At 48.2% G+C, this 22,442-nt stretch overlaps 1 long non-coding RNA gene across 1 annotated transcript; it reads left to right on the forward strand.

The window, feature by feature from the left end:
* Nucleotides 1–6,291: 6,291 nt before the first annotated feature.
* LOC121009581 lies at nt 6,292–8,660 on the forward strand. The gene is made up of 3 exons (XR_005780778.1): nt 6,292–6,473; nt 7,937–8,039; nt 8,487–8,660. It is a non-coding gene; the product is annotated as an uncharacterized LOC121009581 (long non-coding RNA).
* Nucleotides 8,661–22,442: the final 13,782 nt, after the last annotated feature.

Consider the following 22,442-nt stretch of genomic DNA (forward strand, 5'->3'; position numbering starts at 1 on the left):
ATTACAGCATGGGTGATGTGTCTGTCCAGGACCTGCTGGTCACGTATCCTACTTCATCCACATTGTGGTCAGTCATTAGGAAAATGAATCCTTCCTTTTCAAGATTTGTAAGCCAAGACAGAGCCCAGTGACGGAGTGAAGATCTGCTGAGCATGCCACATAACAGCTTACATAGGGTTAGAGCCGGTATACAAGCAGCTGACCCTCCACAGGCCGAGAAAAGCAGCTGAAGCCAAAACGAGCAGGACTCTCCCTAAGTTAGGAAGGTTAAATGCAGCAATATATGAAACTGGTTATGTGTGAGGATACTGAAGAATGAGGACAACGTTAATCAGTGCCCCACAGTGACTGACATTTCTCATTCTCACATTAGTTAAATGGTCTCTAACTAGTTCCCACAAATCAATACTAGAGGGAAAATGCCTTCTTCTCCAGTTATCAGCTCTCCCATCCTTCCTAAATTAAAGGGGTTCTTGGGATTTTCACACTGACGGCCTATCCTTGGGGGGAAGCGAGTTGAATGGGACTGAGCTGCACCTCAGCCGTTGCGACTGATGAACATGACATCACAAGGCCTAAGCGCTGCGGCCTCTTCATACTGCTGATCAGCGGGGTGGTCGGACCTCATCAATCTCACATTGACAGCCTATCCTGACGATAGGTCATCAATATGAAAATCCAAGAAAACTCTTTCTGAATTCTGTGATAAATTCATCTTGTGAAAACCAGGACAGGCTGCCGGCTCACTGAAGGATCAGATTACATAGCTCCATAGAATTCTATGGAGAAAGGAGGAAATACAGAGTGAGAGATGCAGAGACAGACAGGATTCAGCATCCAATGGTGTTTATCTCAGCACAAGCGCTTCATTAACATTCATGCTGCTCTATAGGTGGATATAGGAGTTATAGAGCAGAATCTCCTGTCTCCGTATGTACAGTACAGACCAAAAGTTTGGACACACCTTCTCATTCAAAGAGTTTTCTTTATTTTCATGACTATGAAAATTGTAGATTCACACTGAAGGCATCAAAACTATGAATTAACACATGTGGAATTATATACATAACAAACAAGTGTGAAACAACTGAAAATATGTCATATTCTAGGTTCTTCAAAGTAGCCACCTTTTGCTTTGATTACTGCTTTGCACACTCTTGGCATTCTCTTGATGAGCTTCAAGAGGTAGTCCCCTGAAATGGTTTTCACTTCACAGGTGTGCCCTGTCAGGTTTAATAAGTGGGATTTCTTGCCTTATAAATGGGGTTGGGACCATCAGTTGCGTTGAGGAGAAGTCAGGTGGATACACAGCTGATAGTCCTACTGAATAGACTGTTGGAATTTGTATTATGGCAAGAAAAAAGCAGCTAAGTAAAGAAAAACGAGTGGCCATCATTACTTTAAGAAATGAAGGTCAGTCAGTCAGCCGAAAAATTGGGAAAACTTTGAAAGTAAGGGCTATTTGACCATGAAGGAGAGTGATGGGGTGCTGCGCCAGATGACCTGGCCTCCACAGTCACCGGACCTGAACCCAATCGAGATGGTTTGGGGTGAGCTGGACCGCAGAGTGAAGGCAAAAGGGCCAACAAGTGCTAAGCATCTCTGGGAACTCCTTCAAGACTGTTGGAAGACCATTTCAGGGGACTACCTCTTGAAGCTCATCAAGAGAATGCCAAGAGTGTGCAAAGCAGTAATCAAAGCAAAAGGTGGCTACTTTGAAGAACCTAGAATATGACATATTTTCAGTTGTTTCACACTTGTTTGTTTATGTATATAATTCCACATGTGTTAATTCATAGTTTTGATGCCTTCATAATCATGAAAATAAAGAAAACTCTTTGAATGAGAAGGTGTGTCCAAACTTTTGGTCTGTACTGTATGTGTCTCCATGGTTACTCACTGTGCGTGTTAGGCTACTTTCACACTTGCCTGATCCGGCAGGGTTCAGCAAAAACACTTCTGTTACTGATAATACAACCATCTGCATCAATTATGAACACCTTTGAAATCAATAGGTGACGGATCCGTTTTCTATTGCGTCAGATTGCGTCAGAGAAAACGGATCCGTCCCCATTGACTTGCATTGTGGGGCTTGACGGATCAGTCTTGCTCCGCATCCCAGGACGGAAAGAAAACGAGAGAAGGCAACCAAACAGAACGGAATGCATTTTGGAGCGCCCCGTTCTGTTCAGTTACGTTTTGTCCCCATTGACAATGAATGGGGACAAAACTGAAGTGTTTTTTTTTCCGGTATTGAGACCCTATGATGGATATCAATACCGGAAAATAGAAACGCAAGTGTGAAAGTAGCCTAATCTGACCCTGTAGTCATGGGTTTGGTGGTCAATAGCTAATACCAGGTGGTCCAGGATGATTCATGTACATTATACCTGGTGGCTCTGGACCTCTATAGTCTTTTAGGGGTTAACACTTATTATATTATTATATTGTACATTATTATAATATTTAGGTTGGTGCAGGGGTTAGTGGTGGTCTAACCATAGCGCATGCGCGGCCTCGGCGTGCGCTTTCGGGACTGCGCGCGGCTGGCCGAGAGAAGAGAAGAAGTCGTCTGCGCAAGTGTGGCCACCGCGATTCCTGAGAAGAGCGGTGGCCGTAACCAGGGGAGACAGAAGACAACAGTCAGGTAACAGTTGGTTAATTTAAGTATATGTTCATTTTCTTCTAAGGGGTGGGAATTAGTTAATGAAATATATTTAGAAAAATTATCACTGTTAAATCATTAACAGATTTAACAGTGATCATTAAGATGGGAATACCCCTTTAACCCCCGAGTTTCTTTTATGGGGCAACTAGATAGATTCTGTATTCCCGCAGCTGCCACTAGAGGGAGCTCACTGCACAGGGATTTATACAACTGTCATTTAACTCAATAATAAATTCACAGTGTGCAGTGAGCTCCCCAAGTGGTTGCAGAAGGAATTACAGCCTGTAGCTGTTTATTTCTTGAACTTATCAATATTTTTCCTAATTTCTGGGACTCCCACTAAATTGACCACTGATAATATAAATTCTGCAGCCTGGAGATTGCATTATAATGTCACTAGTCTTACATCACAAGGGGTTTCCTAGCTCCTGGACGTCACCCCTCCCCCTGTGTGGGTCTCTGGTTACCTAGAGGCTGCAGCCTGGGTATCTGCATTATGATGTCACTAGTCTTACATCACAAGGTGTTTCCTAGCGCCTGGACGACACCCCTCCCCCTGTGTGGGGCCCTGGTTACCTAGAGCCTGCATTATGATGTCACAATCTGCCGCCATTCTATCTTCAGAACACTGAGCACCTAGCAGTCATTTGGCTTCAGCTACTTGAAGACGACGTTTGATTTTTGTTGTTGCTCTTTCACCAATCCAAATGTAAGTCCTCGACCTCTGAGAGTTTTACCCTCAAACAGAGGGAGGCAGGAGACGACACATGGCCGCCGCACGGCCTGTCTCCTGTTGCTTCCCCTTTGGGATGAACAATTTTACCCGACGTATTTTTGGAAGACTTTGTAAAAAATGCTCCAAAGTTTTTCGTAAGAAGGACAGTCTCTCCAAAAGAGACCATGTCCAAGACACGCTGGAAATCCCCAGCAGGGAACATCTAGACTTGAGTGACGTAATGAAGCCTGGAATCGATGAAGAGGTCAAACCTCTCGATCAGACCACATCACCGGATCGCCGATCACAGACTAACATGGCACATGAGGCTGAAGTGCAACAGGAGAGATCTGCAAAGAGCGGGGAATTAAGAAGAGTGGAGATGAGCCACAGTGACATCCAAACTGTGTGCACTGCAGACATCCATCAACCATCAGAAAACATCATAACTTCATACCATGAAGAGATCCAACCCCCCGACGAGAACATGATAAAATTGTGCCTTCAAGTCATCAAGATACTGTGTTTTGCATATAGAGAACCACCGTGCTTTGTAGATAAAGAACCACCGTGCTATCCAGATACAGATCCATCATACCATCCAGATAAAGAACCATCATACAAGGAAGATACAGAACCATCGTGCAATGCAGTTACAGAACCACCATTCCAAAACCACCATGTCGAAACATCCCACTGCAATACTGAGACCTCAAAAAACATCCTGACGGCAGAGGAAAAAGACATCCATCAACCATCAGATAACATCATACCTTCATACCTTGAAGAGATCCAACCCCCCTACGAGAACATCATGGCATTGTGCCTTCAAGTCATCAGGATACTGTGTTTTGCATATAGAGATCCACCGTGCAATGCAGTTACAGAACCACCATTCCAAAACCACCATGTGAAAACACCCCACTGCAAAACGGAGACCTCCAAAAACATCCTGACTGAAGAGGAAAAAGCCATCCTGAGGAGTAAAGGCCGGGACGGAATCCTTGATGATGAGATAATCAGAAAGGCACAGGAACTTCTTAAAGGGCAGTTTAGTAGCTTTGACGGCCTGCAGCCCTCTGCCGTGCTCCTCTTTCCAGATCTCTGTGTTCAAGGAGAAGCGGTCCAGATCCATTATGAGGCAGAAAGAGAGCACTGGGTGACATCGTGCTACAAGGGGGGCCACATCATGCTAGCCGACAGTATGAAGCCTAAGAGGATATCTGCCACCATCTGTCATCAAATGTCTAACCTCTATGGCCAGGTGGTAAAAAGACCATTGGATAATGTGAAATTGCTTGATGTTGACCAGCAAAGCAATAGATATGACTGCGGAGTTTTTGCAGTGGCGAACGCCTACGAATTTCTGTCCGGAAATGGAAATGTTATGAAGCGATACCAGCACGATAAAATGAGAGAGCATCTTCTGTCATGCTTTGAAAAGGGTGAGATTTCTGCGTTCCCATCCCAAGAATGAAGGCAACAAGGCGACAAGGTATTCCTCACCTGTGATATTGTCTGCAATGTGCACCCCTGATGTCAGCGCTCAGGACAGACAGCGAGCCTGATGATGGAAACAGGGACTACTGCCACAATGGAGAAGAATGCAGCACTACTGACACAGTGCAGCTGTGATCATTCCAGACGGTGAGGACTCCGACTCAAGAGAGGACAACCCTCTCCAGACATAGACCTACAACCAGGACTTAAATATTGATTTATAAGGACAAAATTCCCCAGAAGTTCAGATGAAATGGAAGCTGAATGAGGAGGGGAAGATACAAGACATGCAGATGGGCGTCACATGACCCTGTAAGGTGACAGGCGCCTATCGTGACCGACCAAGACTCCCTGGACTCATGGCCGATCTACAAGCACCGGGCTACATGCTCCATAAGGTAAGTACACTAGACATTTCACTACCTCATGTAAACATATGTGACTTTCTAAACTACTTTGGTTTTCACTATGTCTGCTTGTGCAGCGAGCCCCTCAGGAGGCAGAGGATGGGAGTGGTAGTGGTCCTGATGAGTTGTGTCACTGTATAATCCCTCAGGCCGTTGCCCTCTGGGGTTTGGTGCAGTGAAAAGGTGATGTGAAGGAATGAGGCAGATAGAGAACATCAAACGTTTACTATACTGAGTGCAAAGGACATGCAGCTGTCATCTGTAAAAGGTGCAACGTCTCTATCCCCAGATGATGCGGTATGGTGGCAGACAATAGCACTCTAGGGTAGTCCTTCTATCTCTCTCTTGATTTCTCTTTGCTACGGCTACACACTGGCACCTGTGGCTGTAGGCATCCACTTCATAAATACAGGCTTTTGGGTTTGCCTGAGCTGTGCTATGGTGATGGGTGTCTTATTATGTTCTCCCTCACCTGCAGCAGGATCTGTAAGGCTATAATTGCTGGTCACGCCGCTGACTGTAGTCTTGTTACTGTAGCTCTAAAGTACATCCACAGTCTCAGACCTGTCTGCCTAGAGTAATGTTCCTCACAGTTGAGCAGATTCCAAGATCCGTGGAGCGGGAGCTGATGGTCGTGCTTCCTCACTACTCACTAGCCTAGCTAGCTCTGCCCCCTCCTGGCAGGAAGTCAGACCAGCTCACTGCTACTAAGAGGAGGAGGAATGGGATGGGTAGTCTTGAGCTTGAAAGTGCTGAAACAAGACTGTGCTTTGTTGTTGGAGTCAGTAATTATACTTTTCTAACCCCCACCTTCCTTCCCTCGTATGTTGTAGGGTGATATGTAAGATGGCCGTGCTCATGACACACAGTGAGCCTGATGATGAGAACAGGACTACTGGCACAATGTAGCAAAATACTGCTGTGATCAGTCAAAAAGAAACTGCATGCAGCTCAAGAGAGGACAATTCCTCTCCAGACGTAGACCTACAACCAGGACTTTTGAATTATAAGGACAAATTCACCAGATGTTCAGCTGAACTGGACGTCGGCTGAGGAGGGGAAGAAACGGGGTAGGCAGATGGGCGTCACATGACCCTGTAAGGAGAGAGGCGCCTATCGTGGCCGCCAAGAGGGCCCCGGACTCATGGACGATCTACAACCCCCGGACTGCACACATCCAAAGGTGAGGACACTGGACGTTGTACTGCATTACTACTACATGGCTACTTTGTTTTTCAATACCTCTGCATTCTCAAGATCTATGCTTGCTGTTAGGGGCATAACTAGAGAAGACTGGGCCCCATAGCAAATTTTTGATTGCCCCACCCCCCTCTCCAACAACTTCTGGTAACTCCCCTGCCCTCATCTAGTCAAGAGGTCTACTTTATAGCAAGTTGCCTGGGCCCTGTATGCCCCTTACTGTAGTTATGTCTGTGTAGTGCCCCTTTTAGAGCAATGCTGCCCCTGTGTGCCCTTCTTACAGTAGTGCTGCCCCATTGTGCCCTTCTTACAGTAGTGCTGCCTCTTAGTGCCCCTCTTACAGTAGTTCTGCCTCTTACTGCCCCTCTTACAGTAGTTCTGCCTCTTAGTGCCCCTCTTACAGTAGTTCTGCCCCCTAGTGTCCCTCTTACAGTAGTGCTGCCTCTTAGTGCCCCTCTTACAGTAGTGCTGCCTCTTAGTGTCCCTCTTACAGTAGTGCTGCCTCTTAGTGCCCCTCTTATAGTAGTTCTGCCTCTTAGTATCCTTCTTACAGTAGTTCTGCCTCTTAGTGTCCCTCTTACAGTAGTGCTGCCTCTTAGTGCCCATCTTACAGTAGTTCTGCCTCTTAGTGCCCCTCTTACAGTAGTGCTGCCCCTTAGTGCCCCTCTTACAGTAGTGCTGCCCCTTAGTGCCCCTCTTACAGTAGTGCTGCCCCTGTGTGCCCCTCTTACAGTAGTTCTGCCTCTTAGTATCCTTCTTACAGGAGTGCTGTCCCCTAGTGTCCCTCTTACAGTAGTGCTGCCTCTTAGTGCCCCTCTTACAGTAGTGCTGCCTCTTAGTGTCCTTCTTACAGTAGTGCTGCCCCTTAGTGCCCCTCTTACAGTAGTGATGCCCCTTAGTGCCCCTCTTACAGTAGTGCTGTCTCTTAGTGCCCCTCTTACAGTAGTGCTGCCCCTTAGTGCCCCTCTTACAGTAGTGCTGCCCCTTAGTGTCCCTCTTACAGTACTACTGCCTCTTAGTGCCCCTGTTACAGTAGTAATGCCCCTTAGTGCCCTTCTTACAGTAGTCATGCCCCTTAGTGCCCCTCTTACAGTAGTGCTGTCTCTTAGTGCCCCTCTTACAGTAGTGCTGCCCCTTAGTGCCCCTCTTACAGTAGTGCTGCCCCTTAGTGTCCCTCTTACAGTACTACTGCCTCTTAGTGCCCCTGTTACAGTAGTAATGCCCCTTAGTGCCCTTCTTACAGTAGTGATGCCCACACATTAATAGTCAGGTTATATTAGGTCAGGATAGGATTCAACCTTAGAACAGAGGAAAGTTTTTCTTCCCTTCCAAGTCAATGACAGCAATCAGAGATCTTGAAAGTGCTACAACAAGGCTGTGCTTTGCCGTTGCAGTAATTATTCTGTATATCGTATCTCTCTCCCCCTCGTCTTCCTTCCCTCGTAGGTTGTAGGGTGAGATGTAAGACGGCCGCTCACCTGCAGCAGGATATATATGTGCTGTATACCTGAGGAGACGATCACAGTATATAGGAAGACCCCAGAACAAGGTAAGTGGTCTCCATTACTTCGCTGATGACCCCTGATGTTCTTCATGTGTGTTCTCCAGGAACATGTGTATCTCAGTAGGTAGATGAGGGGTGTAAGATATCTCAGTAACACTGACACCTTTCTTAGATGACGGCTGTATTGTGACTCCACAGAGCGGTAATAGGGCGGCCATAGAAGTCCATGAGGTCGCCTCTGTACACATGCGGCTTTATATGGACGATTAATATGGAATCCAACAGACAAACTAGTGTGCCTGGTTCCATCAGACGCTGTGTGCACAGAGGTCATAGGGGAGACCCTCTCGGTATAGGTGATGCCACGTGGAGCCTGGACAGCAGCCCCCGGAGGCTGAGCAGCTCTGGAGGTGGATGACAGTAGAGGAAATCTCTCCGTCAGTAAATATGGATTTCTCGTCAGTAAATATGGGTTTCTCCTTTGTTTTCCAGCCTGCTGGACCTAGAAGCTGCAATCAGACCGCAGAGATGTCTCCGCTCGCTGCGTTCCAGGCACTACGATGCAGCAGTCTCTCTCCGCTGGAACCTCTGGAGAACGGGGATGACCGGCGCCTCCGAGAAGCCATAAAACTCCCACTTTTCTTTGCTTCTATTAAAAACAGGAGCGCGCAGCTTCCACATTGAAATAAAACAGTGGTCACCTCCGCTTACGTGTTTTTCAGGGTGTAAGTGTTAATTACCGTATACTCAGAGCAGAGGGAATACTATACCGCACGAGGTGCGTTCATCCCGTGATACCACTAAATAGCGGCATAATCAACACATTGTGGGAGATTTATCAAAACTAGTGAAAAATAAAACTGCCATAGTTCCCATAAAACCAATCAGATTCCACCTTTTATTTTCTAAAGGAGCTCTGCAAGATGAAAGGTGTAATCTGACTGGTTGCTACGAGCACTAAGCCAGTTTTACTTTTCTCCAGTTTTGATAAATCTCCCCCGATGTGTTATTTTCTTGTATTCTCAAAGCTGGAGGGCGCCTAGTGGAAAATCTACATCCCTGACATAAAACACCAAGCATCATCCTGAAAGGCAGAGATTTACTAATAATGACCTTAAAGGGGTGCTCTGGTTTTTGGCAAAACCTTTAATTTGTTGATATTCTCTACTGAATGTAGTGACATAGACTGGCCACTGGGTGTCACTATTGGTCTTATTATTTTCCTGAGCCCCTGACTTCTCCTCTGCTCCTCACAATGTGGCTGCTCCTATAAGGGTCCATTGGGGGCGGCCTCCGACTTCTAACCTCCTCCTCATGAGTTGTTCCTCTTCCACAAACCTAGATTCTGTGGAACAATTCCTTTTGGCCCTGAGGACCCATTGGGTGTCCTTGAGGGTGTGGATTGGAAGACACAATGTACTATGGGAGATGGTGCTGCCCGTGGTGGGCTTTCGGTAGGTGCATGCTTCACCCCTCATCAGAAATAATGTGGGTATGCTTCCACCATGCTACAGGAAGGTCCTGTCCTGAGCTTCCAGTCAGCAGTGAGTGTTCCCGCTGTGAGAAGAGAAGGGGGCATTATTATTACTGGGGTTTACTAATTGGGGAATTGCTATTATTGGGGGGCACTAGGTTATTTGCCCTTCAATCTGCAACTCTTCCCCGCTCACGCCAGGTCTAAAAAACTTTTAGGCTACATGCACACGACACTGAAAAATGGCCGTGTGACGGCCGTCTAAGTAACGGACGTCACACGGCCATTTTTAGCACCAGTGAAAGTCTATGGGGCTATTCACATGGCTGTTCTTTTAACGGCCAATGAATAGTGTCCGTCCAAAAATAGGACATGTCCTATTTTTTGCCACTTTCACGGCTGGACGAACCCCATTGAAATCAATGGAACCATTTTAAACGGCCGATTGACAAGAGTACACCTGTCTAATGGCCGTTAAAAACGGGCACACAGGCCATTTACGGGATAAAAGAAAAAAACTCACCTCATCCACTTGCTCGCGGAGCAGCAGTCTCTTCTCTCTTCATTGAGCAGGACCTGCTGAAGGACCTGCCATCTGTGTGGAGATGTAACCATGTGGGAGCGCGCAGTGACGTCATCGCGCACCTTCGGCAGGTCCCGTTCTGTGAAGATAGAAGAGACTGCTGCAGCGCGAGCAAGTGGATAAAGTGAGGGTTTTTAAATTTATTTTTTTGTGCTGTCGGACTCTATGGGGGCATTATATAAACCATGGGGGACATTCTAAAGTTGGGGGCCCTAAAAAAAAAAAAAAAAACACCATTTAAGATGGGGTCCTACATTGGGGGCATTATTAAAGCTAGGGGCGGTTAAAAAGATTATATACACCGTGGGGGACATTTATTTAGCTGGGGGCCTACATGGGGGACATTTATTTAGCTGGGGGCCTACATGGGGGACATTTATTTAGCTGGGGGCCTACCATCCTGTGGGTGTTCTCAGAAGGGTGGGTCTAGAAATAACTGCCAATCAAATTCATCCATTTTTCATGTCTGTTTTTAAGGGATTTGGATTTGCCGCTCTTGTCACCTACCCCTCCATTCAGGACTGAGTGTGCTCTAGAGTCCAGCAGGAGACAATTGTGTATTTCTTGATGGTCCTCCGGTCGCTGGCAGAGGTTTGGTGGACCCATGACTGCAATGAGCAATCTCATATAGCAGGGGTCAGCGACCTAGCTGTTGTGAATCTACAATTCCCAGCATGCTCCCTTCATTCTTATAGGAGTTCAGAGAAGTATGCATGCTGAGAGTTGTAGTTTCACAACAGCTGGAGTGCCGGAGGTTGCCCACATCTGTCGTATAGTGAAGGAGGATGGGATCAGAACATCTTGAGTCTTGCAGGGAATTGACTTCTGTATGCCATCTGATGCTCCCTGCTGAATCTCAGAGGCAATTGCCCCCCAGGCCGCCCTAAAAAAATGGCCGTTGGGCTGTCTTTAACAAATAATTATAATTTAAAAAAAAAAAATTATTCCTCAGTACCGTACTGCCGATCACCACAGACGGCGCGGTCCTGGATGAAATTGCGCCAGCGGTGGTGGTGGCGGGCAGTAGGAGATGAGCACTTCTGCAATGAGCCGGACCGTGGGTACAGTTACACGGACACCAAATTATGCAGTGGGTCAGGATATGTGTATAATAGTCTATAGTTTTGTTTGTGACGCTAATTGCAGCGTGCGCAGGGTACAGTCTCAGGGCCCTTTAAGATGTAATATCTCACGTACCAGGTTAGGAATGCCAGAGTGGTGTAATGTCTCTGTGTGGTAATAGCATTAGTGTCAACGGTGTCTCCTACCTTGGTACGGCTGAACTCCTGGATCCTGGCTCACTTGCAATAAAATGAGTGTGTTGCTAGTAGGAGTAATTGAGGGATTTGCAGCAATAATTGAGATCCAGACTTTTGGCAAAGTTCAAACTGGTCTTTACTTGTTGCAGCATTAATCCACGTGAGATACAGCATTAATCTGAAGTCCCAGCAGGTATTGGCAATGTGTGGCAGGAATCTGGCTTCTGCTCTATCAGGTGCCTGGAGCTCTTTGCAGGATAAGTCGTCTGCTTGTGGCTCTGTAATGTGGCAGGAATTTATCTTCTGCGCTTACTATCTTCTGCTGTCTTGGGGACTGACTAGCTGAGGAGGAATTTGGCTTCTCCTGGTCTCTGGACAGGACTCACAGTTGACTTCACAGGGTATGCTTCTTCCTGGAGTTCTGGAGGTGGCTGCTTGCTTTCTACCAGCTGAGGCTGAAAGGCTCAGGCTGGGAATGATGATCAATTGTCTCAGCCGAGACAAGATCCTGGCTTTGGATCCCTAGATCTGGGAGCTCCTACACACACAGCCTTCCCCTAGCCGGGGTGGCTGGCACACTAACTCTAACTTTCTTCTCTCCCCATGAGGCAGGATGTGGGCAAGCCCACTTCTGCTCATAGAGGGGGAGCTGAACTGGAATGTACTATTCCAGCTCAGAAACACTAAACTGGCTAAGTCCCTGCTAAACACATTGCTGCCACCTGCTGGTGAACATAGAGAATTACAGCAATACATATAACAAGGATTTGAATGCACATATGTGAGAATATTAGAGAAAATCACATTAGATGACAGTATAAATACACCTAACAAGTTGTAGCGGGGTAAAGGCGTTTCGTAACATAACTCTGGGATGTTACACTTCCATTGTGGAAGCGCTCATCTCCATATTCATCTGTATCGCGTCCTCAGGACAGCGATACAAATGACTGTGCTGCGGCAGGGGAGGGAGAGGCGTCTCCCTTCCCTGTTCTTCTGATAGGCCACAGGCACTAATGCCTGCAGCCTATCAGAGGCCGGCTCAGGCGGCGCGATGACATCATTATCATCGCGCCGCCTGTGCCCGGCAGCACACAGCGGGGGACACAGGCCGGAAGAGGCCTGCATCGCATCGCTGCTGATGGAGGTAAGTATAAGTGTTTTTTGTTTTTTTTTCTCTTTGCGGGGGGAGCTGGCACTATGGGGGGAGCTGGTGGCATTTCTTACAGCCCCATTTTTATTGGGGTGGCATTCTGGGGGCATTTATTTCTTGCCCAAATTGAGGGGGGAACTATGGGGGCATTTCTTACTGGCACATTATGGGGGGGCACCATGGGGGAGAGGAGCACTATGGGGGCATCTAGGGGCTCTAAAGGGGCTTTTTCTATTATTGGCACATTATGGGGGGCACTATAGGGGAGAGCGGCACTATGGGGCATCTGTTGGCACTATAGGGGCATTATTTGGGGGCACTATGGGGAAGTGGGGGCTCTAAAGTGGCCTTTTTTATTGGCACATTATGGGGGGCACTATGGCATCTGGTGGCACTAAGGGGGCATTTTTTACTGGCACATTATAGGAGATATTATAGGGGAGAGCGGCACTATAGGGCATTATTTGGGGGCACTATGGGGGAGTGGGGAGAGGAGCACTATAGGGACATCTGCTGGGGGCACTAAGAAGGGGCATTTTTTTACTGGCATTTTATGGGGGACACTATGGGGAAAGGGGAGAGGAGCACTATGAGGGCATTTACTGGGGCACTATATGTGGGTATTTTATACTGGCATACATTATGGGGACATTAGCTCAACTGCGGGCACTAAGCGGGGGTATTTCATGTACTGTCATATTATAGGAGGTATTATGCAGAGATTTACTACTACTGGGGGGCTATGAGGAACATGATTACTAGCATGGGCACTATAGGGGCATTATTACTACTAAGTGTGCTCTGGCAGAGAATTATTTGTATTGGTGGGATTTTGGGGAGCACTGTTACTTTGGGGGGGCACCCTGGCACAGTATAAGCTTGTAACGCACCAAGTTGATTAGTTAGGATCTCAACTGCAGAGTCAATGGACATCAACTATTTACCACACTGCCTAAGTGCTGGCTGTGTGTTTTGCGGCTGCTCAATTTGAACCCCAGGCGGCACTCTCAGTCTTAGGCGGAGAGGTTGGGGTTACCAAAATCATGTACCGCAATAAACAGATTAATTAATGGGGAGGAAGGTCTCCTCTTAGTTGCGAAGGTCAGGAGGTATTTATAGCAATTCCTCAGGTTAATATATAACTGCAATGTCAGCTCTTACCACCGGGTGGCAGCAATTCTTCAGGTTAGTCTGTAACTGCAATATCAACTCTCACCACCGGGTGGCAACAATTCTTCAGGTTAGTCTGTAACTGCAATATCAACTCTCACCACTGTGTGGCAGCAATTCTTCAAGTTAACTTCCACATAAACAGCGGAGCCTGTTAGCAGGCATGTACTTGCGGTTTAGGAGTCCTCTGAGAGGGATCCAGCAGTGGGGAAGCCGTAGCAGATGGTGGTGAATCCTCCAAGAGGAAGGCAGCAGTGTGAGAGCCCGTAGCAGATGGTGGTGAGTCCTCCGAGAGGTATTGGGTTCCAGACCCACATCAGCGATTCCGTCCTCTTGCGCAAATGGAGCTGACAGGGTGCCCACTCCATTAGTGGAACACCCTGTACAGCCCCTGACTCCTATTTATCGGCCGGAGCGTGAGTGGGCGGTGCCATTAGACAGCCAGCGGACGGTGCGTTCCAGCCTGGAACGCAACCCAGCGATCCATCACAAAGCTTAGCTCAATTATTTTTGGGGGACATTATCTTTATACTATTATTGTCTGGGTGCAGTTATTTTTTAGAGCCCTGTGTGCCAATAATTTTTGAAGGGGGCACTATCTGCGTGGTAGTTTTTCCAGGGGGACTGTTTCTGCAGTATAGCATTGGGGGTGGCAGGAGAGGGTGTTGAGAAGATGTGAAGATGATGGAAATGTGTGTCAATCTCTGCAGAGACGGGAGATGGCAGAAAAATCATCATGGCGGTCTGGTGTGAATGGAGAAGATAAAGAAAGAGAGAATGTCTACAACAAAGGTGACATTACTCAGCTTCCTTGCTGGCTTACATTTAGACCATTTTCTACGCCTTGGGCAGTGGGCAGACGGACAATTCACTGATTTGAATAAGTAACTGGTGTTGTTAAAAGGTTAAATGCATTCGGTCCACTGATCTTGCACTGCCAACATACAGAGGGTGGTGCAGTTGAGCTCAGTCTGCCCACTTTAATGCCAGTTCTTGTGCCCAGAACCTGTTTGGACCAGGCTGACCTCAACAGAAAAAGACTCCAGGTGTAACACCCCAGAGTTGTGTTACTACACTCCTCTACCCCGCCACTATCTCCTAAGAGCCTTTATACTGTCATCTGATGTAATTTATATTATATCCTCCACAAATGTGCATATAAACCTATGTTAAGAGCAATTATTCATGTAATTATCCTCGTTACCAGTAGGTGGTGAATCTGAGCTGGAATGGATTATTCCAGCTTAGCTCCCCCTCTGTGGAGAAGTGGGCTGATCCCACATCCTGCAGTCTGGGTGGAGAAGGAAGTTTAGTCAGTGTAGCCTACCCCCTGCTTGGGGAAGGCTGTGTGATAGCGTTCAGGAGAACCCCTTCTTAGGGAAGACAGCAAGGACCTAGTCTCGGCTGACTCTTGAGCACCTTTAGCTCAGCTGGATGAGGAAAGCAGAAACTACAGACAACCTCCAGAGTTCCGGGAAGAAAGCATTCCCTCAGAATCCATCTAGGAGATAAGTCCAGAGACCTAGTGTAGTGTACGGGAACTGTAATACCCGTCACTACCAAAGTGTCACTTGGTGTGCTGTCGTCCCTCCTTAATTATGGAGAAGTTGGTATATGTCAGTTTTATAAAATGTCATGTAATGTTATGTATTTCCCTGTTACTGTGAAACTTGCATGTACAGGCCTGCTAGGGGTGTCATTCTAGCTTCTAGTCAATAGAGGGAGCTAGGGAGCCCTAGTTTATATAAGGCCCAGTCAGGGAAGTGCAAGGCAGACGGAGTCTAGTGTCTGTAATCTACAGTTGGAGATTAGACAATGTCTGAGACAAGTCCAGGCCTGAAGCCTGCTGTCCTGGAGAAGATTCCCTCCTGAATTCCCATATGCAGAAACAGGAATATGTTAGATCAAGAACCTGAGGAAGTTTCCAGCAGCTGAGAGAGACAGAGGCAAAGATCAGGAAAGCCAGAGGTACTCAGAAAGACAGAGGAGGTACTGATTAAAGCTATAGCCAAGGATATAAAGCCAGAACTAGGTTAATGGGCCTTGGTGAAGATATGCTATATTCCAGGATCAGACAGAATTAGAGTGCAAGCTCCTGTGCTGCAAGTCCTGTGTTCAACACTCTGTAATTACCCTGCTATAACTGAATTGCCTGCATCGACCGAATTGCAAAATCGACTGTATGCTTAGGAACTGCATTTCCAATATTGTCTCTGCTTGCAAAACTACTAAAGTTGGAGTTCTGTTTTAAGACCACGTTTCCTCAATTTATTCCTGCATCCGCAAACGGCGTGCCAGCGTTTACTTGGCACTGGCGTCACGAACTATTTCTACCTATACCTGCCCTTGCAGAGAGTCAGCTGTACCAGGTTAGTGTATATTGCACTACATCACCCAGAAACACCTATTGCACACAACTTGAGTACGCTGCACCTCTCTTTTGGCGTCACGAACAGGATACGCACGCTTTCTAGTGCAAGAAGCGTGAACTTTGTGCCTTATACAGTTGCCCTGTGACCAAAGTGACAATTTGCCTGTTTATTGAAAGTGGACTTTGTGGACTGAAAATCGTACCCAAAGTGTACCCAAAACTTCTAAAAAGCGCTGTGCAGTGTTGCGCTACCCAGAGAAAGAAAATCGCCGCATTGGAGTGTGGTTTTGTGGACTTTTTACAATCCTGCTTGCTGTCAGTGAATAGACAGCGTTTGTACCCAAAGATGGCCGCTGAGCTGGCTGAATTTACTGCTGCGTCACCTTCATCCCGAAAAGGCGGGAAAAATTGGCGCCTTTCTGAGGAAAAAGCGGGAAGAAGGTCAAGGGCAGGCGCCACGGCTTATCTGGACATTTGCATGTCTGCCAGCATGGACACCGCCTTCCATATACTGGAATACCTGGGGGGCGGCTCCCCAGTGCAGTGGAAGGAGCTGGCTGCTGTAATTGACGCGACCCTATCGCTCTCCTCAGAAGGATCGAGCATGTTGGAGAGTGAGCAGAGTGTTACTGCAGCGTCCGCACCTGAAATTGCAAAGATGACTGATATCGGTGTAGAGCCAGAAGAGGCTCCACCGGCCTACTCTCCGGGACCGGAGCAACCCACCTGCCGCCCAAGGGAGAAAGAACCCGAGCCCTGCTATGGCTCGTGGAGGGACTTTTTCCAACCATCTTTCAAATGGTCCTCCCTGATGGCGGAGATCCGAGAGGCCGCTATCAAGCGGAATACAAAGACCAAAATCATCTATGAGGAACTAACCAAGACCATACATGAGAAGCATACGCACACCCAACCCCGCCTGGAAAGGAAAAAGGGAGTGGTGCTGTCATTTGACAAACCCCGTGGCTACGGGTTTATTCAGGACTATCTAACTGGCAGAGACCTCTATGTTAATCGAAGGTCTGTCAAAAGAGACTACCTCCCTTCGTACCAGCACAGCCTCCGCGAGGGAGAGGAAGTGGAGTACACCCCTGCCGAGAGCCTACGAGGCCCTTATGCAACTGCCGTGACCCGTCCCAAGCGAGCTCCTGAGGACTGGGAGGCAGAAGAAGGAGAAGACTACTCTGGCTGCGAGCGGGAACCGGAACGCTCTCCAGAGCCGGCCCATCACGCCTTTCAGGAGCGGAGCTCCTTCATTGGGCCAAACGTCTTCTGGCAGCCAACCGTGTTGGAAAAATGGGTGAGCCCCTATCCTTCCCCCGAGCTGCCTCGTCGGGAGAAGACAATATCGGAGCTGGAGCAGTTAAAAGGACTTAGTGCTACCTTTCAGAACATCCGGATGGGACGGAGACCAGACGCATCGCCAGAACCTGCAGAGGCCGAGTCCGCGTCATCGGTGACTGTACCTGCGCCGGCGGCGCCAGCAGAGGACAGCGACTCCGACACAGAGAGCATCGGTGAGCAGATCGTCCGGCTGGAGGAGAAGTTGCGGGAGTTGCGCAAGACATACACCGCCAGGATCCAGACACCGCCGAGGAAGGATGAGGTAAGGGTGCCTGTCACCACCCGTAAACCGCCTTCTGTTGCCACCGCTCCGTCAGTGCCCCAGACCGGACCCGCGATTGCCGTAAACTGCTGCACCCAGAGCACCGGACCGCTTGCTGCGGCGGTGCCAAGCACATTACACCCTGCAGTGATCATGTCAGGACCGGCAAGGTCCACCAGAGGGTTCACCCCTAGGCCTATGGGGCCAATACCTATTAGGGGCCCCTTTACCCTACAGCTGCCCCCTGACACAGTTATGTGGGCACATCCTCCTGTAGAAGAATACTACAGACGATACCTGCCAGTGGAGCCAAGTGGATATGATATGTCACTGTAATCAGCCTGCTAGGCCTTTGATTTGTTTCACTGCAGAAGTTTGGATGTTAACCCTTCCAGGACAGGAGTCCTATGTTTCTGGTCTTTTGTTGCGGCTGCCAGTTTGTCCACGGCTCAGTGGTAGGTGTTGGCCACTGATATCACAAAGCTAACAAGGCCAAGTTTGTTTCCAGGACCTCCTGCCTGCTTTTGCTACCCACGCCAAGTTGTGCCTGTTCCTTTGTTGCACCTTTTACCCTTCACCCCCTTTTCAGGTTGATCAGGGGTATTACAGCACTTTTCTTGCTGTCCTTTTATTGTGCAACTTCATACTAAGGAACCGTGCCCGGAGACAGACTCAAAAGTACCTGAGCCTCTGAGATTCTTACTCTTTTAAAAGTATTGTGCCCAGGGATGGACTCCACCGCATGAGAGCCTCTGTGATTAATAAGAAATAACCTGGGTACGGACTCATGTTTGTTCTTTGAGCCTCCAAGAACTTTTATACTGTTTTATCCATTTTGCTGTTCTATCATGGACTTATTCATTGTCATGGACTATCCTGGTTATAATGTTACGCTGTGCCAGGTCAGCGCCCCCGTTCCATTTATTATCCTGAGAGAAGAGAACGACGCCCCTTGTCACTACCCTTCACTTTTGCCAATTGGACCTGATGTAAATGTAAATGCAGATGAATTACATGTATGTATGCCTGCATGTCTCTATTTTCTATTTCAGGTAGAGATTCCAGTTGGGCGACCCATGATGGAGTACGAGGTCATACTCAGCTTAAAGCAGTGGGGTATGTAGTGTACGGGGACTGTAATACCCGTCACTACAAAAGTGTCACTTGGTGTGCTGTCGTCCCTCCTTAATTATGGAGAAGTTGGTATATGTCAGTTTTATAAAATGTAATGTAATGTTATGTATTTCCCTGTTACTGTGAAACTTGCATGTACAGGCCTGCTAGGGGTGTCATTCCAGCTTCTAGTCAATAGAGGGAGCTAGGGAGCCCTAGTTTATATAAGGCCCAGTCAGGGAAGTGCAAGGCAGACGGAGTCTAGTGTCTGTAATCTACAGTTGGAGATTAGACAATGTCTGAGACAAGTCCAGGCCTGAAGCCTGCTGTCCAGGAGAAGATTCCCTCCTGAATTCCCATATGCAGAAACAGGAATATGTTAGATCAAGAACCTGAGGAAGTTTCCAGCAGCTGAGAGAGACAGAGGCAAAGATCAGGAAAGCCAGAGGTACTCAGAAAGACAGAGGAGGTACTGATTAAAGCTATAGCCAAGGATATAAAGCCAGAACTAGGTTAATGGGCCTTGGTGAAGATATGCTATATTCCAGGATCAGACAGAATTAGAGTGCAAGCTCCTGTGCTGCAAGTCCTGTGTTCAACACTCTGTAATTACCCTGCTATAACTGAATTGCCTGCATCGACCGAATTGCAAAATCGACTGTATGCTTAGGAACTGCATTTCCAATATTGTCTCTGCTTGCAAAACTACTAAAGTTGGAGTTCTGTTTTAAGACCACGTTTCCTCAATTTATTCCTGCATCCGCAAACGGCGTGCCACCGTTTACTTGGCACTGGCGTCACAAACTATTTCTACCTATACCTGCCCTTGCAGAGAGTCAGCTGTACCAGGTTAGTGTATATTGCACTACATCACCCAGAAACACCCATTGCACACAACTTGAGTACGCTGCACTAGTAGAAGCCAATTTCTCCTCAGCTAGTCTGTCCCCACAAAGCAGAAGGTACAGATAAGTGCAGAAGCTAATCCTGCCATAGTTACAGAGCTATCAAGCAGACGTTTTATCCTGCAAGCTCCACATTTAAAGCAGAAGTACTTATTCCTGCCAATGATTGCCAAAACCTGCTGGGACCGAGACCAAAGCTGTATACTGCTTGGATGCAAGTTATTTCAAGTAAAGCAACATTTGAACTTCATCTAAAGGTCTGGACATCAGTTATTCTGCCAAGTTCCTCTATTACTCCTACTTTCACTACACTCAAATTTATTGCAAGTGAGCCAAGAGCCAGGAGTCTAGCAGTACCCAGGTAGGAGACACCGTGACACAATTATCACTATCCTACAGAGACATTATAGGCCATTACCCCACTCTGGCATTCCTAATCTGGGACGTGCGTTATAACACCTTGGAAGGGCCCTGGGATAATACCCTGCGCACGCCACAATTGGCGTCACAAACAAATACAGGATATATTGTCTACCTGACCCGGCCACTGCATTAAAGTGGCATTCCACAAACAGGATCGTATTGTGTGTCTACCATTGCTACAAGGCCTAGGTACTGTGTGAAAACTCTGAAAATTGACTTTATTGCTTTTTTTGCGGTGCAAGAAAATGCTAAACAGTGCGCGCCAGCAAGCCAAGGGTTAATACGCCATATTTCTGTAATGGCGCCACTTCTTCATGACCCTCAGAAGCGGGAAAACACAAGAACGCCCTCTCAGGAGCGCGAAAATGCTAACTACGCCCCTCTAGAAGCAGGAAATCTAAATCCTGCCCACAAAGAACTTTGCATTGTGAGCCAAGGGAGTGAAGACCTCTCCTCTCAGGCTCCACCTTCAGTTCCTGCATTCAACATGGCTGAGGAGCAAAGGAAGATGGCTCTCCGCAAGCCGAAGTGGGACCAAATGCGAACCGGTCTCCTAAAAACACCCACAGGAGATCCGGGTCTTCCAACTTGTGTGCAAGAAAGGCCCGTCAGTGTTTGCTGTGATACCAGAGGCTGCGGATTCCTCTTCAGACGGCGAGAGGGCCGCCACCCCTTACTCAAAGATGGCCGCCGTTCTCGAGCGTGCTCCCGCGGAAGCCGACGTCAGTCCAGATCCCGGAGGCTGTGGGTTCCTCTGCGGCAACTGAACCAGCAACCCAGACAATCCTCAAGATGGCCACCACAGCCAAGCCCGCTCCAGCGGAAGCCCGAGACTGTCAAGCCGTCCAGGCACTGGAGGCGCCTACATCACCAAGTGCCACATCGTCACCTCCAGCGACCGACGTCCTGACCAAGGAACGAGCAACGTCCTCTGAGGAGTCGACCGCAGTTGCGAAGACAGCCGTCCCACCGCTGCGGACCAGCAGGAGGCCCCAGAACCGGCCACCCGGCCGCGACATCAGGTAGTAGCTGTCCCGCTCCCTGAGGCACCGATTCAGCCCTTATCTGCCCCTGCACCGCGCCCGGTGGTACCCGACACCTCTGCTAGGCCCAAGCAGGCCACTCCACTGCCCAGGAAAGACAACCCCAGGCCAAGTCACCTCAACCCCGAGGTCCCCCTCGAGATAACCTGCCATGCCCAGAGTCAATTGGAGCACAAAACGGCAGTGGAGGAATGGGTCAAACAGGTCCTGGATGACCCCCGGCCCGGCGATCCCAAACTCGCCCGGCGCACCAGGACCGTCCTATAGTTTTCGGTAGAGAGAAGTGTTGGGTTTCTCCAAGACAACCACAGTGGGGAGGAACTATATGTGGGCCGCCGTTCTGTTAAATGGAATTATCAGCCCCAGGCCTGCCACAACCTTTATGTCGGGGATCAAGTGGAGTACACCCCGATGCGTTCTGTACAGGGCCCATTTGCTGCCGGGATTACCCTTTCGGTTAAGCCACTATCCCCTGCTCTCACCCCAGAGGCCTGGCAGGAAGAACCAAGGTGTGCTGGGAGAGGCCGATGTCTGCAGGAAGCCCTGGATGGCCACTTGAGATTTAGAGAACGGGCTCAACCTGAACCAGAGCCCCTTATCCTTGACCTGGCTGTACTCCCAACACTACGGGTGGGCCAGATCAACAACTCGGTGTTGACTTTTAATCCCAGGTTACAACCCTATGTCTTACCCTGGAATCTCCCACAGGCACCCCTTGACTGCCTTCCAGAACCTCTTCAGCCAGAGGTTTTGCCTATCTCTGCACCGGCAAGGGATTCTGGCTTGCAGCAGGTTACCACAGCGTTCTCCAGGCTGACTACGCAGCCACTACCAAAAGACACCACTAGAGGGCAGTGGCGCACCACGACAGCTGCAAAGCTGAGTTATCAAAGGCAGGAGCGCCCTCTAATGAGCTTTAGCAGCTCTAGCAGTGAGGAGGACCTGCAAGTCCTTCTCTAAATGTCTCCTTACCTTTAAACAAAAACTTGTGGGTGCCAAAGTCTGGACTGGTCCTGAAAACTGAGAAGACTGTTGTCCAGTTGGTTTTGCTCCGTTGCCATTTGTTATACCCTCAGATCGATGGCCACATTTGTCAGGACTCCCCCCATCTACCTTTAACTCTTTACATCCCAGTTTGTGCCAAAGTTTGCGCATTGTTTTATTCCCTTTCTCAGGTTATTTGAGAGCCTCATGGAACTATAGTTCTCACTTTTGCTGCTTTTCATATGTGTTTTTATATAATATTTTATACCGTTCCTTGGATTACAAATACACCTCCTATTGGATTACAAGTGACTTTTGTTTGTTTCAAGAAGATTACAATTGTAAAGCACTTCAAGAAAAAGGA

The sequence above is a fragment of the Bufo bufo genome, chromosome 8 (genome assembly GCF_905171765.1).
Source record: "Bufo bufo chromosome 8, aBufBuf1.1, whole genome shotgun sequence".
NCBI lineage: Eukaryota > Metazoa > Chordata > Amphibia > Anura > Bufonidae > Bufo > Bufo bufo.